This window comes from Crocodylus porosus, unplaced genomic scaffold, assembly GCF_001723895.1.
Source record: "Crocodylus porosus isolate Cpor-Errol unplaced genomic scaffold, CroPor_comp1, whole genome shotgun sequence".
Taxonomy (NCBI): domain Eukaryota; kingdom Metazoa; phylum Chordata; order Crocodylia; family Crocodylidae; genus Crocodylus; species Crocodylus porosus.
Genome location: NW_017728915.1, coordinates 30,606,263 through 30,622,030, shown reverse-complemented (window position 1 = coordinate 30,622,030; position 15,768 = coordinate 30,606,263). Strand labels below are relative to the sequence as shown.

At 41.2% G+C, this 15,768-nt stretch overlaps 1 long non-coding RNA gene across 1 annotated transcript in view; it reads right to left on the bottom strand.

Annotated features, from left to right (window-relative positions):
* Window positions 1–11,629, bottom strand: part of LOC109310635 — a 71,259-nt gene extending 59,630 nt beyond the window's left edge. Inside the window, exon 1 of the long non-coding RNA XR_002101277.1 lies at window positions 11,486–11,629. This is a non-coding gene — a long non-coding RNA (uncharacterized LOC109310635). The remainder of the gene's footprint in view (window positions 1–11,485) is intronic.
* Window positions 11,630–15,768: the final 4,139 nt, after the last annotated feature.

The following is a 15,768-nucleotide window of genomic DNA, read 5'->3' as shown; positions in this document are numbered from 1 at the left end:
TGAAAACTCCTGGCACTCTGGTGTAGTGCCCGAAGACTGGAAGGAGGCCAATGGGGTGCCTATCTTCAAGAAAGGGAGGAAAGTGGATCCATTTAACTATAGGCCCGTCAGCTTGACTTCTATTCCGGAGAAGGTCTTAGAAAAAGATTATTAAAGATCAGATCACCCCTGAGCCTGCGCTTTTCCAGGCTCTCAGCCTGTTGTCATAAGGTCTGTTTTCCTGACCTCTGATCATGTGTGTGGCTCTTCTCTGGACTCTCTCAAGATTCTCCACATCCTTTTTGAATTGCAGAGCCCAAAACTGGATGCAGTACTCCAGTTGCAGCCTCACCAAGGCTGAGTACAAGGGGAGAATGATGTCCCGGGATTTGCTTGAGAAGCAGCTATGGATGCAAGCCAGCATTTAATTGCTTGACCAATCTCATTTCCTTCTATGACCAGGTGACCTATCGCCTGGACAAGGAAGAAGAGATTGAGGTCATATATCTCGACTCCAAAAAAGCCTTCGATCTGGTATCCCATGATCACCTCTTGGCAAAACTGGCCAATTGTGGCCTTGGGTCCACCATGATCCACTGGCTGGGAAATTGGCTCTGTGGTCAGACCCAGAGGGTAGTAAATGATGGAAGTCAATCATCATGTTGTCCTGTGACCACTGGGGTCCCCCAAGGCTCTGTCCTTGGACCCACAATGTTCAACATCCTCATTAATGATGTGGACACCCGAGTCAGAAGTGGACTGGCCAAGTTTGCCGACGACACCAAACTTTGGGGCAAAGCATCCACACAAGAAGACAGGCAGGTGAACCAGGCTGAACTGGACAGGCTCAGGAAATGGGCAGTTGAGAACCTGATAGTATTTAACACTGAAAAATGGAAGGTTCTCCACCTTGGGAGGAAAAACCTGCAGCATCCTGATGTGGCTGCTAGTAAAGCAAGCAAAACACTGACTTGCATCCATAAATGCTTCTCAAGCAAATCCCAGGACGTCATTCTCCCCTTGTACTCGGCCTTAGTGAGGCTGCAGCTGGAGTACCGAGTCTAGTTTTGGGCTCCGCCAATTCAAAAAGGATGTGGAGAAGCTTGAGAGAGTCCAGAGAAGAGTTTATAAGGGGTGTTCACCAGAATCTGGAGGAAAGTTTGATCACCAGAGCACCCCAAGGGATGACAAGGTTGAATGGTTATAAACTCCTCCAAGACCGTTTCAGGCTGGACATAAGGAAGAATTTCTTTACTGTCTGAGCCCCCAAGGCCTGGAATAGCCTGCCATTGGAGGTGGTTCAAGCACCTACTTTGAACGCTTTCAGGAGAAATCTGGATGTTTATCTTGCTGGGATCCTATGACCCCAGCTGACTTCCTGCCCCTGCGGCAGGAGGCTGGATTTGATGATCTTCTGAGGTACCTTCCAGCCCTAATGTCTATGAAATATATTTGCATTTTATATGCAAAACCTCTTTCCCACATGATTATATAACCCTTAGTAGTAGGTTGCTGTTATATAACCCTAAGTTACTGTGTCAGGCATAGCTATATTGTATTAGGATTACCATGAATACAGATTGCAGTTTCTAATAATAAAACTTAGTAATCAGCAATATTTCTGCTTTTTTTCAGACATCTGGAATGGATAGTGGAAAGCTAGGTTTTCTATTCATGGAATCGAAATAAAAACAAAGTTAAAGAAAATGTGTCAGCTTCCAAAAAGAGAGAAAGTATCGTCTGACTAACTGACAATACAATTAGAGAATGCTCTTTAGGCAAAAAAGCATTGTGGGTTAGAAAGTTAAAAACTGAATAACACTCCATGACAAAAAATCCCAAGGCAAAGTAAACCATTCCATTCCCAGGTACATGGAGGGGAAGTTATGAATAATGCATTCTATATAATATTTTTGTCATGTATTATTGAAAGTATTAGTGCTGACTACAAGTAATCATATGCCTTTTCCACTACAGCTCTGCGATGCGCTTAATATCCTCTCTTGATTGCATTAGTGTAAAAACAGGATGTATTATTTTTTACAACCTATATTTTTGAAACCTGAGATGCCACACACACATTTAGGGGACAATTCATTATAATATAAATCCTTTATATCAACATCCCAGTGTTTATGGTTTTTTCAAAGGAATGAAGTAAAAATAAAAAGCATTTGCTAAATCATGATTTCATAAATGCCTCAGCTTAATACCATGGCTCATTAGCCCCATAACTCAGATTTCATGATAGTCTTGAAAGCTAAATTTGCTCTTCAACAATATATATTATCACATCAAGGTTCCCTTCTTTTACTCAGCTAAAACGTTATGTGAAGTTCAGGTGAAGGTTACACAGAGATGAGCCAAATATCACTCTTGGCCTCATCCTGCAAAAGAATTACCAATCCACGGACGTGCCAGAAGTAGAAAATCCTCACTTGCGCCTGAAGTCCATGTGGACACTGTAGCAGTAAGGATTAATTCATTTGCTGAGGGCTGAGATGATGACAACAGGAAGTCCTGAGCCATTTTTCTGTCCGCTTTAGCAGTTGCAACATAGCCCTTTTGAGAGCAAGAAGTCTCCTCGCCTTTATGCCAGGTCTTAGGAAGGGAGTTAAGCCTTACTATTATAGGCACGTTATATAGAGTAGCCAGGGACTATGATGTAGGGCTGTAAAAATATTTACAACTACTGAACTTTTAACTAAAACAAACCAACCAACCCACACACACATTTCTGATCAACTGACCTATCATTTGTGAATTCATGTAAAAAAAAAATTCAGCAAATAGTTTCAGCCCATTTCAAAGTGTGCTAGATTCACAAAGGAACAACACAGTGAGGAGAAGAATTACACACGTATTTTATGGTTAGGTTATGCATGTCGAAATCCTTTCTATAACCGATTCATAGCAGGAACTTAGGTTTCTGTCCTGTGAGGAGAGTATCCTTAACATTATAAAATGGTTTGGCAAGAGCGCTCTCAAAATCTGGAACGTTTGTTATTTTACATGGAATCATAAGGGACGTATCTTTCTTCTTTTATAAAACAAAAAAAAAAAGTTGTCTTGATTTTGGGTATCTGAAATAATTCCTAAAAAATTCTGAAAAAAAAAAAAAAAGAGAAAAAGCTATAGGTTGACTCTATCTATACAAAAGTTTTTTTGATTTGGTGAACAAATCAATTTTGTTTCAACATACAAGCAAAACTACTACTTTTGAAGTCCAAGAACTTAATTGGTACAGCCATCTTGATTAAGGTTTCCCAGCAAATCACTGAACCATTTTCTTCTTTGATAAAATGTGATATTATTCTAAAAGGAAACAATTAAAAAAAACTCAATTGAATTGTAACATACGGTTCACAAGCTATCCAAAACAGGATTTTTATTTAGTCCTTTTGAATGCACAGAAATGCAAGTTATTAAAAAACAAACCTAGAGCAATGGAATTAAATATAAAAAGGTATACCATGGAAAACCATTTGGACATCAGCATTATAATGAACCAAGTCTCTGAAAATGCATGAAAGTTGCATCAGTAAAGTTTCTGGAAACCTCTTCATCTTTAATTGAAGACCTTTGGTAATCTATACTGAATTGGGAGGACTGTAAGCTGTAGCTCATAGTAAATAGTAAACACGGAAAGCCTTAGTTTAGCTTAACTAAACTGCCATCATTGGGCCCCTTAGATAGAACACATTGGTTGTAATTTTTTATTTGCCACCATCCTTATTGCTTGAGAAGCTGTGTCTTTATGAAAACAATACTTCTTTCCTTTAATGACTCTGGAAATGCCTTTGACCTGTACTTCAGTGACCTGCATTTATGACTTTATTCAAAATTGAACTGCACTGTAATCCATCTATCAGAATTTTTTCATGCTCAATTTTGCATTTGTGGAGGTCACTGATAAAGCTCCCTTATAACTGACCAGAATCAGACCCTTAATTTCTTTTCATTGAACTCAACTGTAAGAATAATTATCTTGACTTCATTTTTTTATTTCTAAGAGTTCAAGGAGTGGGAACGAAGCACAATTTTAGTTTGTTAGAAAGCAATAAAAGTGGCTCTGAAATTGTTTATTACCTCTAATGTTTACTTTAATGAACAAAAACTATACCATTTTTTCTTTTCAGCATGATTTTTGCCTGCAGCTTCCATAATTTGTTTCTTGGTTTGCTTTTGGAATTCAATAGAGCAATTGTTCTGATCCAACATCTACCTACGTCAATTAAAAATAACTCTTGTGGGTTGTACTGTTAATTCGTATACCCAATATCCTGACTCCTGGAATGGCCAAAACCAGATGTTTCAGAGATATGCAAGAAACCTATTAAACCCTAATAATGAAAGGCCAGTTCCTGACTTGGCATGATGCTTGAGATCTCTGGGTTCTTAATTCAAGAGCAATTATTATTTTAGTGACCTTTATTGTATCAGATGATTATTTCAATTAGTCTGATTTGCAGCCAAAGCATCATCCATACCTCAGCCAAAATATAACCAAATCAAACAAACAAACAAACAAAATTCTACTCTTTACATTGTTTTCCCCATTAGAAATTAAAATGTGTTTTAAAATAATCATTAGGAACTATTCAACAGAAATAAAACGCCCCCCCTCAAACATCATGAACTTTCAACCTTTAGAATTCTCCTTAGTTTTAATTTGGTTATGTTGGCATTACAGTATGTAACATTATCAATTCCTGGTGTCTTTGTTAAATGTCAGTTTTGGTGTCTAAGTGGGAAATTTATTAAGATTCAAAGGGCAGGTAGATATCCAATTCCAGTTGAAACTCACAGACAGCTGGGTGCCTAAGTTCCATGTGTGCCTCTGAAACCCTCTCACTTACTGTTTGTTTTTAAACTATAGAATAAAATACACAGTTGCGTGTTGTCAAGCAAAATAGTGAGAAACTTATTTGAGCAGTATAACGACTTGAATTCTTGTTTTTTTCTAAATGTTTGTGAATAGATTCAAGCTAGGTAAAGACATTGCACATAAAGCAGTATAAGTGATTGGAAACCGGTCTAAACCTTTAACAGAACAGAAGCTCAATAGACATAGACTGGCTTCAAAATGGCCGAACACGGTCCAAGTTAGACCTGGATGGTCATAGTATTAGACTTAATTGGTTTAGGTTAGAATAGTATATCAAAATTCTTTCCCACACCTCAGAGGGAATCATATTAGTTTGGTGTCCTGTCTCCTACCTGTCTGGCCAAGCAAGGGAGGGTGTGGGGAGCACTGCCTTGGGTCCCAAGTCCACACAGCACAGGAGAGGGACCCGTGCAGCAAGAGGCTATGTCCCCCACCCTTTTCCTCCAGCTCACCCTACCCACCTGACATCCACATGGCTCTGAGTTATGATTCCTAGCTGAGGCTGTCCACTGGGTGAGCAACTGGGGGTGGGATGGGGGGTGGAAAATGCAGGCCTGTGCTGCATGTGCCCTCCCAACTGTGCAGGCTTCAGGAGAGGAAGGAGAATGGAGCTTCCACGTGGGCCTCCCTCTCCTGACAGCTTCATCCAGGAGCCATGGCTCAGAGCTGTGTGGGGTCCACCTCTCTGAAAACTTGGGGGCAGGGAAGGGGAAGTGGACCTCCATCACTGCGCAGTGCCCTTTGGCCAGCAAGCTGGGGGTGAGGGGGGGCCCCATGCAGTGGGGTTGCCACTCCCCTCACCTTCCAATGCTCAGTTCCCGGCAGAAAAGATTGCCACTTAGGCCTTTCCTGGCTTGGATCTGGCAGGGCCAGGGTCATGAGGCTGAAGGCTCTATTCCTCTCCCCATTCCAGCCACCACTGACAAGTGACAGCTGGTAGCAGGGTGTAGCCAATTCCCCACTGGCCAATCAGGGGTGGCCAGCTCTTCAGCCGGGCTCAGCATTTTCTTTCAGCCTGCTCCAGGGCCCCAACTGGCTAGTAGCCTCTATGCTCTCCCCATCCCCTTGCTTGCCCTCCCTCTCTCCCTACCCAAGGATTAATATGAGTTCTGTTTGTTCTCAGACTAACCTAGGGTACGTAGAAAAAGACATGAATGTTAAGGCGGCTAATGGCATACTGTGCTGCATTGGTAGATATGTTGCCAGCAGGTCAAGGGAAGTGATTATGTCCCTCTATTCAGCACTGGTGATGCCACATCTGGAGTACCGTGTTTAGTTTTGGGCCTCCATTACAGAAAGGATGTGGACAAATTGGAGAGAGTCCAGGAGAGGGCAACAAGAATGGTTCAGGGGCTGGGGCACGTGACATCTGAGCAGAAGTTGAGGGAACTGGGCTCATTTAGTCTAGAGAAGAGAAGATTGAGGAGGGATTTAAATTGCAGCCTTCAACTACCTGAAGGGTGGTTCCAAAGAGGCTGGAGCTGGACTGTTCTCAGTGGTGGCAGATGAAGGAGCAAGTCTCAAGTTGCAGCAAGGGAAGTTTAGGTTAGATATTAGGAACGAATCTGTCACTAGGTGGGTAGTAAAACACTGAAACAGGTTATCCAAGGAGGTGGTGGAAGGTCCATCCTTGGAGGTTTTCAAGACCTAGCTGGACAAAGCTTTGGTTGGGATGATCTAGTTGGAGGGTGGTCTTACTTTGAGCAGGGGGGTGGACTAGATGACCTCCTGAGGTCCCTTCCAACCCTCATTTGCCACGTTAATATGAATCTGTATCCGGATTTTTGAGCCTCTGTACCTAGCCTCAGTGTATACTAAATGTAGTAGCGTGCCCAATGTCATTAGGCACAAAAGCAAGGTTTTTTCTGATCGCTTTCATTTGACCAACTGTATAGTGCACTTTGTCCCAAAGTTTGTCCAACATCTCTCCAAACCGGAGGCTTAACAAGGCAGCTGGGCACCCAGGGAAGTGGGACTCAGGGGAGCAGCAGTGACTGCTGGCTGCTGTTGTGCTGCCATCGTGATCTCACTGCTGTAGTGGCAGATGCTAGTTTTCCTCCTTTATTCCCTGCGTCAGTTCAGCACCCGTCTTGATTGCCCCACCTAGTAACACTACTGTTCTCAAGTAAATAGTGGGTCCAATAAAAATGTCCTCATAAGACCCTTGCTTCTCACATATTTCTTTGACCGTAACAGCTACAGAACCCCAACCCTATTAGGCATAGGAAACATTGTAGCACTGTTTTTCAGGTTACAAAGGAACTAGAAAACATTGTAAAGCAAATGTTCCTGGTATTTTAAACATTAGTTTTTTTGTGGGTGCATGAAGTTCCTTAAAAGCACTTGTTCCTTAAAACTACGAGTTATGTTTGCATCCTGAACTTTTTTTGTTCCTGTAGTTTTATATTCATTGCCAGGGGGATTAAAAACGACACTGTAGGTACATTTATGGATGTTATAAACCACCTGAATACAAGGAGGAACACTGACAAACTTAACTAGAGTGGCATGAATAGCACTGCTCTAATAAGATCCTTGAAGGAAAGAAAGGCAGTGATGCCAATAAAGTGCTCACGATAATATCTAATTGAAAAGGGTTTGTGGATTGAAGTTAAGGAGAGGACTGGCTTTTAAGTGATTCACTCTGAATTTCTAAACACAAAGGGTGCAGAGAAAAGCAATTACAGTAATATCAACTCAACAAGAGAGAAAAGCAAAGAGTGCATTTGAAAGCAAGATTTCAGGCCTCATTCTGCTTGCTCATCTCACCCGGGCAAATAAGGAATTTAACTTTGGTAGGCAAGACTGAATCAGGTTGTTTGAGAATATTATTTTGCTTTTCCTTCCTACGGGGTCAAGCAAGGTCTTCTCTTGTCCAGAAATTGTTCTTTAATATTCTTCTAAATTAGTGGGATATTCAGAAGTCTACACAAAGGACAAAAGCATCCATTCCATTTATCCATAGCCATGTGACCAAGCCCTCACTTTTCATAAGCATCAATCACTACTGATCCAGCCACTGTGCCCCAGCTCAACAAGTGGACTATATGATGTCAGTGCCCTTTCCAGCCATACATTTCTTTGATACTAGATACATTTTTTCCAAAACCCATTGAAATTACCGAGGGGAAAAAAACCCAACAAAATGATTTGGCTTTAGATCAGCCAATAAGAGGTCCTGAAAGCTGTAGGACCAGTCACTCATTAAATGCTATGGAAGGCCAATTCCTAGGAAAACTGAATTTAAGCTTCGGCATCACAATTCATTTCAAGCCTACAGCATCTTTACTATTTCAGTCCCACAACTCCCAAGTAAATATTTGTGATGGGGGGTTTATGACGTAAATGAGAGCTTAAAGAAAGCGCTAGTCTTCACTTGCTCGCTGTCAAAAAATTTTCCCTCATTTTGGAAAAATGCCCATTGGTTGCATTCTAAAATAGCACTCCGATACCTTTTGGTGATATTTCAAGAGACTTTTCACAACGGTGCTATTTGGCTCATGGAATCGTTTCACGTAGTGCAAAAATGTATTACCAGCGATATTTTGTTATGGGACATTTCTTTGGGAATATTTTCTCTCGTTACTATACCGGAGCTGGCAAAATTTGTGTGTGTGAGTTTTCTAGCTTAATTCTAAGAGACCCCTGAGACTCAAGTAATTCAGATAATCTGTAGATAAACAAGCAAATTTGGGGGCAATTCCCTGAATTACTAATCATCCTGAGACTTAGCCATCACAAATGTATTTATGGAAAAGTTATAATACTCTTTCATTTTATAGCTCAATGTTCAGGTTAGGCTATTAGGCAGGGCCTGCTTCTTCTTACTTATTAGGGTTACCTGGCATAAAACTAGTGATTTTGGTTTAATACTGAATTTAGCAGGTATGAGTGAATGCAGAGTCAGGCTCTGGTATTTCATATAAAATAATCTCAGTGGTATGACCTGCAAGAACTGTGCCAGACAGGTCAAGCTGTTTTGCATCGCTCATGTGGTACATAGTAGGCATAAACCTAATCTTAACTGTTCAGTGTTTGACAGCTATTTTGTATCATCAGAACAGCACAAAACAGTAGAGAGCAGTGAATTTGATTTTCACTGCTGCTATTGAACAGATTCAGTGGAACAGGACTGACAGAACCAGAGACGTGATATACTAGCTTAGCAATGAGCTACCAGATATGGACAATCAATGAGAAGTTCTGCGGAAAAAGAAATCTTTAGGCACATAATTGCATGCTTAATCTGGGAACACTATTACCTCAGTTGCATCCAAATACCTACATATGATGCTCTTTTGCACAATTACTTGCATAATCACAGTGATTGCACACCTAAAATATTTGAGAAACTGGCAATGGAAGTCTCCCTGGATAATAGAAATTAACTCACTTAAAATTACTTCGCTCTAAAATAATGCCACATGTCACAGCATTGGGCTATGCTAATTATCAGTTGTATTCCTTCCTGTTACATTGGATGGAGCAGGAAAGCAAAGACAACCTTTGCTGGATTCCTGCCCACCCCCACCCCCGGTAATTGTTGTGGGTATGCGAGAACCTTCCAACTGCTGCAAAATACTTTGCCATGCATCTCACTTAACTGTTATGATTAAATTAAGAATCTTCCACCACTGGTTTGTGTGCAATTTAGATATGGCTCAGGGGGCTTTCTTCAAGATAAATTGCTTCACATTTATGCCTATTAGGAAACTGACCACAAACAAATACAAGGACCATCATCTGCTTAAAGTAATGAAAAAAGACTGATCACTTAATTAGTTTTAAATAAAAACTATGACATGCCCAATGGTCAGGCTTGCTAGAAAGATGCGGTCATCTCTTTTTACACCAAGCACACCATTTAAGGTGCACAGGGTCACAAAAGCTACTTACAAAATTGTTTTAATTCTGACCATAAATAAAATCCAAGTTACTCTGCTCTCCTAATTCTGCTGAGGGCTACTCATCCAAAGTTCGTACACTTTTGATTCTGGGGGTGGCTAATCCCTGGAAAGACATGCCAGGCTGGACTGCTTTATTGTAGGCATAGCTACCCAAGGATCAAACCATAACCCCAGCCATGACTTCTGGTCAAAAAACAGGAGGGTAACATTTGAGCCTTGGAAGGTCAGATTTCCTGGCTTTCTGGCTACTTTGTCCTTGGACTGGGGTTCATGACCTCAGCCCCTATTTAATAAGGCTGAAAATAAATATTTCTCATTTTTAAATTTTCCACTGATAATGATTGGATTTAATAAATAAAGAAATAAAGCAAGCAAAGTTTCACTGGCTTGGCATCCCTTCCCCTTCTTTCCTTTGCACTAGGCTAGCTGAGGTAACACGTTAGCTTATTTAAACACTGCCCTTCCCAAATGAGAGGTAAGAAGAGTGTGTAAAACCAGATACAAGATCATATTATGAGACTGGTCAGTGACTTGACTGGCAATGGTTCATCTTTTGTAAGACAGTGATGGCAAATAAAAATATTCCTATTCAAGTTTAAGGAGCAGTGCAACAGTTAAATAGAGAGTTATATTTTACCCACAGCCCCTTAAAGATCTGAAAATATCCAGGTCCCCATCTCTGCTGGCTTCCTGATGGAATCTGATGTGAAAATGCCATACAACTTGTCAGGAGTCATCAACCCAGTTTTACAAACAAGTGGCATCCAGGTGAAAGTCTTAACTTTTGAAGGTTAGCCCAAACCGGACTCTAGTTTCAGCTGTGCCGGAGGACTCACACCACCTTCCCTAACAGGAAGGCCCCAATTCTTTATTTTATGCTGTATTATAATACCTCTTGAAAGACAAAGAAATGCAACCTCTGCTAAGTGCTAACAAATGATGCACGAATGCTGTAAAGCTAGCATTGGTAAAGCCCAATAACATTGCACAGTCCTTTGTAATGTGCACATAAGAAACGGGGACAGATTTTCTGAGGTACTTAGGCACCTAAGAATTCATATAGTGGGATTTCCAGAAGTTTTTAGGTACCAAAAACACTTAGGAGACCAGGTCAACGGTTCCTATGGATAGAAATAGTCTATGACAATATGCAGGTCAGCATAGGCTCAGACAAATGCAAATGCTCTCCTATTGCAAATCTCCTCCGTTCCCAGAAATAAGTCAGCTTCCATGCACTTCTCACAGTAAAATAAGATACGCAGCACTTTTAAGTGTTCAATGCACTCACTATCTGTGCTCAGTGTTCGTTGAATATGTTTCTAGGGCTCAGCCAGTCATGAATAATGATGAGCAACCCTGTCCTTTGACCCGAGTTAGCACAGTAGTGTTTGACCAGTCCAGTTACAGGTCTTGCTATCCTTTCAGTTTATCTTCTACTGAGTGTTGAAAGAGCCCACTCTGAGGTTTCCATAGTATTGCTTCTCTTTCGTATCCAGGTGAGCACCAGATCCTCTTTATGAGATATGCGCACATTAACTCTAAACTTAACTTCTGTTTGCTAAATCTGCTGATATAGTAACACACCATTTTATTTCACATTCAAGATATATCCAATGCTAGTCAGCAAGGCAGCACTGGTACCCACTCCTGTGGCTGGGTCATTTTTGTTTCTAGCCATAGTTGGGCAAATACAACACTTAATAGTCCTTACCATAACTTCTTGCTCATAATCCTCCCCCAAGGCTCAGAGCTTTGAGATGCAAGGGCTTAGAAACAACCTTACTAAACTCTCATCCTGCAAGAGGCTTTTCCTTTCAGCTTTCAAACAGCACAAAAGACAGTAGCTGCCTTTCCTCACACACAAACTGCCCGTGCTGGCTCATCCCAGATTGCCTCTCTCACAGCCGACTTGGTTCATTTGAATCACATGATGCCTTTTAATCATTCAGTCCCCTCATCTGGGGAAGCTGTCGATTGTTGGCACAGAGCAAGCAATTGCCAGTTCAACCTACAGACCTAAAGATGAGCACTCCTTCAGTACCTTTGGGTTTGACATCACTATAGAGAAAGAAGAGAGTAAAAATAAAAGTATAAAAAAGGCAAGCCCATCACAGAAATACTATAACAACTGTTCCCCTTTCATAAGAGGTCTTCTTTTTTTTCCCCAGCCCTGCAGTAGGTAGGATCATCTAATTCACAGTTTAAATGCATTTGGGATTTCCTAACATGGCATCTCCTGGCCCTTATTCCCTCAGCACCATACTTTGCCAGGCATCATGTGAGAGGTGAAAATGAAAGAAGGGATGACGTGCACTCCAGCTTAAATCTCACCACATGCTTGTTTATGGGTCCAATGATCCTGATAGGAAAAAAATGTGCCAAAAGGCAATGAATGGGGTTAACATTACCCTTCAGTACAGGGGGTGGCCACCTTCAGGTTATAAAAGCACGGACTTCTCTTGCAATAGGTTTTTCTCCATCTTACTTAAGACCACTTATGCTGTAATACAGCAATAGGTGCTGAACTTGTTTAGGGCTATGAAGTCTGTTTATTATGCCAGGTCAATGATTTATGTGATTCATTTTCTTTTAGACTAAATTATACTAGACTGTTTATTCTTAGTAATGGGTTTCCTATTTCTAGGAGCTATTTCTGAGGGTATCCGTTATCTCGGGAGTACCCCAAACAACGCAGTACTGTCTGTGGACTGCAGGAAGTGGAAGCCTCTGCCATATTGCAGTAGAATATAGATGAGGGAGAGCTCCCCTGCAAGAAATCTGGCACATATTTATTTAGGCTGCCGGACACAGATTAAGACCAATAGCTTTCTGACACCCAGAATGAGCATCACAGCCTGCGGTGTCATGTCACTGAGTAGGGGAACATAAATTCTGTCCTGGGCTAGACAGCCATGATGTAGACTGCTGAATATACTTTCTCAAATCTGCTAAGTGGCAGTTCCTGGAGGTGATTAGCTAAGCTGCTCTCTCTTAGCTGTAGCACCTGTGCTGGTTCCCAGCTCTTGCACTGTTTGTGTGAAGACTGCCAGCTCCTTCAAATGGATCAGAAACCCCCACTAAAGGCTTTTAGTTGCATCTAAGATCTGCAGTCCTGTTATAATTGCACTGCATTGATGCCAGTACTGATTTTTCTCTCAGTCATTTCTGCTTGCTCACCCTACCATTTGATTCCTGTTGCACGTGTCTACATTTTTCAGTGTTCTCTAATTGACTGAGAGGGGGATAATTCCATGAATAGCAATAAGAGTAAATACTTCACAGAGCCAAACTGTGATATAAATCAAACCTGTCATACTGCAGTACATGATAGCTGATAGTACTCATTTCACCCATCAGAATATTTACTATTCTCTTATTAATTACTATATTTCAGCTCCTGCTCCTCTATTCTGAGCACTTTAACCAATAAAGTAATATTAGGGATTTTCTTAGCGCACTGCATTATTATTTTGTCCTAACCTATTTATTTTCTATCAGGCAATGAGTTGTTGGAAATAAACTTTTCAATCATATGGGAAGTGAAATGGGAACTCACATCTACGTTTTCCTAATGTGCACACTGCTTGCATATCTCTCTACCTTTCTCTCACTAGTAATGTATTCTAGAGCCAATTACCATGATATCCGAATGCCTAACATACCTGCCAAATGCAGAAGGTGATTTAACCAGGATTCTTCCTTTTCTGCATCTGAATAAATAGGGTTCGTTGTATACTGCTGTTTGTAATCTAGTACTAGTTTTAATTGCTGCTGCATAGGAAACTGATGCTGAAACGTATACTGTCACTCTATAAAGCCTCTTCACAAATTTTTAATCCGAGTGTGCTGCAGTATCCCTACATCGCAGATGTGGCCCAGGCTTCAAATTCCTCGCTTTTCCCTTGATAACCCCCCACTCTTGCAATACCCTTTCCCTTGTCTCACCCTCCAGCTTCATGCTGAGTCTTGAGTAGCTTCCTGACCTCCCTTGGCCAAAGCATGCAAAAAGGAGAGAGGGTCTTATTTTTAGTGCCTTCCACTCTGCTGCCCCTGCTGATGTTGGTCTCTCAATCCATCTGTGTCACTGTGCTGAGTTAGCTTTTTGCCATGCCCATGACTTCCTCCATTGATTTACAGGCAATGCTGAGTGTAGCTTTTGCGCTAATCAGCATAACTTTGCCTTAGCTTGTAGGCAGCAATTATGCTCTGGGCGTTAGCACAAAGCAGCTCTTTACATCCTGAAGTTATTATTAAAACAAACAAATGCATGTGCCTATCCCTGGGCACAAATTGTTCTGCAAAAGAGCAAAGGAAGGACCGACCCAATTTGTAAATACATATTTTCGCCCTATTCGACTCCCTATATAGGATAAAGAAATGAAAGCTAATGCACCAGAGTATTTGCTCATCTGAACACAAGAGTCACAGCAGAAGAAAAAGGTATCCAGCAGGGGGCCCACATGAAGCCATTGGACGGATTGTATTGTATGGGAAGAAATATCAGATAGGCTTAAAAATAACTATCATACCAACCTGCCACCTGTGCATTATTTATGGCCATCACTGGTTTCCATTCATGAAGTGGCAGGTTATTTGTCTGGCTCAGAAAAATAGTTCAAAATACCACTCTCAATTATTTAAACTACATCAGTACTTGCACTGCATAACATGTCCAGTCATTTCAAAACACCCGTTTAAAATGACCTTTTCACTGGGGTTCAGTTTTCTCCATCTTTTGGAACTATTAATTGCATGTGAGGGGATTTAGTGCTTTCCACAAGGATGAGTTTTCAAACTAAAAAAAGGACTCGCTGGGTTTCAAGTCGCAGGGGTTTGAAGGGTTTGTATTATGATGATGATGATGATGATGATTTCCCCAGGCATCTAAAGCAGGCTACAAAGCCTCATTTTCATTACTTGTCATTGTGTGTGTAAATAGTCCAAGAGACTACTTGTATGAGGAAAGATTTTCATGATTTGGCCCATGTCTACTTTCATGCTGTCAAAGCTTAGGCTTGCAGCTGCATCGGTAGTACCTGGTATCCCTGGCAATAAGAAAGCATCAGGTCAGAACTTGCTTCCAGTAGAATCAGTGGGTCAAATCCCACTTACATTAATTGGCAAGACTGATTTCATTGTTTGCATTTCTCTTAAATACTGGTATAACAAAATGGTTTCACTACATCCTTTGGTTGCTCTGAAGCTTTTCTAAATACCTCTCTCACACATCCATGCTATCCCAGTGAAAAGTAAATGGTGCAGCAGCCGGGGGCCTGCAACTTCTGTAGGCTCTAGCTGCTAGAAAATGTGTTCACAGAGACTTTAGAAAAAAAATTGCTTCTATTCCTCATCTACATGGGGAAAAGTGGGAAGCAGCGTGGACTAAACGCTAGCATTCTGCAGGGGCACCCAGATATTTATCAACTTCAGATAAGATGCAAACACTATCACCCAGCTACACAAGGGGATTGTCTGGGATCAGCAAATAGATGAGGAGCAGCTCAGAGTATAATGAAGACCGCAGTGTCAGCAAAGTCTCCTTACTGTTTCTGTATTTCCAAATAACACTGGCCATAAAAATGGCCCTTTTCAAACCACAGCTGGCAAGAAGATTGCTAGCTGCTCTTCACAGGGAGAAAGTTTTTCTACCGGGCACTAATCAGCACTAGGTTTTAAGAGAAAGTTTCCAAAGAAGAATATGGAACAACAGGGAACATGAGCATGGTCATGGGTATGAGTCACTAAATTATGCTTCTGTATAAAGATAAATGAAAAAGGATGCATCTCCCCTTTTTGCTGACAATGTACTACTAATGGATGATGACAGGCAGCCGACAAACACTTGTTTCCCTTCCTTCCGCCTAGAAAACCGTTTCTATTCCCTTCAGTTTTGCATGCTATTCAGTGACTCCTGAACTTTTCATAAAAAGATTGAAAAAGTTAATCCCCCGTGAGGGAGGAGAAATTTACCTGCATTTGCAAACTTTATCATGT